The 2,810-nt window shown below is 47.8% G+C and overlaps 1 pseudogene; it reads left to right on the top strand.

Annotated features, from left to right (window-relative positions):
* Positions 1 to 488: 488 nt before the first annotated feature.
* On the top strand, positions 489 to 2,331 carry LOC141991334 (interferon-induced protein with tetratricopeptide repeats 2-like; annotated as a pseudogene).
* The last annotated feature ends 479 nt before the right edge of the window (positions 2,332 to 2,810 follow it).

Raw genomic sequence — 2,810 nt, 5'->3', positions numbered from 1 at the left:
TACAGCTAGTGCGGGTAGGGCAGCCCATGCTACGGTCCCACCTCTCACTGCAGGGTAGACACACCCTGCGGCCATTTCACAGCACCCTGGCCGTGCAAAGGGGCCTTTCCATTTACACTCGCTTTACGCTGCCAGCGTGCTGGGAACTAGCCTTTGTGTAAATGAGAGTCAGGCCCTTCCTGTCTCCTTGGATAAATGGCCCCCAGTGAAGTCAGTGCGAGACTCTCTCTCCACACACACATATACGTATCCCAGGACATAAATGACCCCAGTGGGCAGCCAGATGATTTCCAATGTTTGAGGGGGTTTAAGCGCTCCCTGAAGATTCAGTTTTCTAGATATCAGCTCCTTAAAAGTTACATTTCTATTAAGGTTAACCCCCATACCTTACATTATTGGTCCAGACTGCATTTGCAACCTTAGCTCCACATTCACCAAGTTCTTACATGGGAAATCCCTTTGTTTTGTGGGCTCTGTTTTGTGACATCATGATGTACATTTTGGCTTGGAATAACACGCATCAAATATTCCAGTTAATAGCTAGCTTCGGCCCTAAAGGTGAACTGCACAACAAAATAATCACTTCTAAATACTCTCACTTAGCAGCTCTGGTGCTGGAGGAGCATTCAAACAGGTAAACACATTTTGAACAAACGTTGTACATTGTTATTTCCCCCCTGAGAAATTCTCCTGACGTTACCAAGCGGGGAGCTCTCTGTGACATAACAAATACCACAGGCTGCATCTATTGCAATGAGTCATGGGGTTTGGCAGTGTTGCTTTCTAGGACACAGGAAGTACTAAGAGGATTTCACAAAGGTTAGATTCAAACCATTCATACTGATCCCATGCATGGGAGAGTGAGGACGTCAGACACTGAAATCCAGGCTTAGTTCTTTGTTGCCACTTAGCAATTTGCTTTTAACCAGAAAGAAACCCTGTCACTCTGTAATCACTGCCCCATCATTGTAGCATGTAGTGGAAATTCATTCAGCCCAGATGGAGTCTCATTTTTCCCTTTCTTCGCAGCACCCTGCATCTGAAGAAGCTGCAGGCCCTCCAGCGCCACTTCACCTGGAACTTTGAAATCAGATACCAGGTAGATGCAGTTCACCTCCTCCAAACTCTGGCTCTCAGGATTGCCCACACTCACTACCAGAACCAGCCCACGCTCCTTGCCATGCAGGCTTATCTCTGCCACCTGCAAGGGCAATATGAAGATGCTCTGCAAAGCCTTAGAGAAGCAGAAGAGATTCTGGAAAGAGATCATCCAGATAACTTCCCCCGGCAGGTCCTGGTCATTTACGGAAACTATGCCTGGATCTATTATCACTTGGCCCACTATGATTTGGTTGAGCTTTACCTGGACGAGGTTAGAGAGATATACAGCTCCCTGAAGAGCCGCTCTCCACATGCAGCTCAGGTCCCTGAGATATATGCACAGAAAGGCTGGTCTCTCCTGGCAGCAGGCTTCCGCAATGGCATTGAAGCCACAAAGTGTTTCCAAATGGCATTAGGAGAAGATGAAGCAAATGGGGAATTTCTCGCAGGGTTGGCAATTGCGGTCTTTGCATCATGGACTCACTCACACAAGCCTGTTCTTCGGGAAGCAGCCAAAAAGAAGTTGGTTGCCATTCTCCATGAACAGCAGCAAAACTATGAAGCTAAGGTGTATTTAGCCGAGATCCTTAAGGAATCGGATAGACAGCAAGCAGAAGACCTCTTAGAAGATGTTGTTCAGAATAGCCTGGACCCTGAGGTCCTGAGACATGCAGCCAAGTTCTTTCAACTAGAATTTGTAGGGAAAAAAATTTCTATTCTAGAGCGAGCAATCTCTCTGAACCCCAATTATCATCTCCTTCACTATGACCTTGGCATCTGCTACAAGATGTAGTTGTGGGGGGCCAAATCCAGCAGAAGAGAAGAAATATTGGCAGCAGCTATTGAGGCCTTCAAAAAGGCTGTGCAGAAAGTTCCAGCCTCTGTGTTTGCAAGGTTGGCTTTAGCTGACATGTATGGAGAAAACACACCTCACTACCGAGAAGAGATTTATCTCAATCTCGTGAGTGCAATGCCCAGCCTCAGCAAGAAGTGTCAGCAGGCAGTCTGCCTTCACTGGGGAAATTTCCTCTTCTACAAGAAGAACAGTGTGCAGAAGGCAGCTGAGATGTACAAAGCAGGTTTCGCCATTCCAGGCAACTCCCAGAGAGGCCACAACTGAAAAGGAAGTTGGAAAAGGTGGCAGAAATATTCCAGCAGAACTCCCAAACCACTGAGGCTGAGGCCATACGTGACTTCATTCACGAGACTGAAAGTCATTCTCTTGACTAAAGGAGGAAGTCCACTCGTGGCAACAACAGAGCAGGAGACTGGAGATGTGGAGAAAATGGGGGATCCTTTCCCTTCCCTGGACACACCAAGACCTCCTTCTGAAGTGAGTCACTTTCCCCACCTGTGTAACAATGACATTCGTGTTGCAAATGATTCAGACTATGGCACATGCTGCTGCTGCTGCTGCTAATTATTATTAGCTACCTGTCTTGTGGTCACGCCTAGGAGCCCAGACATGGACCAGGACCCCATTGTGTCTGGCTCCAAAGAGTCTACAGTCTGCAACAAGGGACAACAGGAGCGAACCAGCAGATGGACAGGGGAGCACAGGGAGACAATACTGGTCAGCAAAATGGACAGTGGCCTCAGCCCACCAGCTACCCAGCCATTGTCAAGTGTTTTGTAAGTATCACCGCAGAGACAGTTTAGCTTCTGATACTGAGCAGCTGTTTCTACTCAGAGGGGACGGTGCGACCATC

This window comes from Natator depressus, chromosome 1, assembly GCF_965152275.1.
Source record: "Natator depressus isolate rNatDep1 chromosome 1, rNatDep2.hap1, whole genome shotgun sequence".
Classification (NCBI taxonomy): domain Eukaryota; kingdom Metazoa; phylum Chordata; order Testudines; family Cheloniidae; genus Natator; species Natator depressus.
This window is presented reverse-complemented; position numbering and strand designations above follow the sequence as displayed.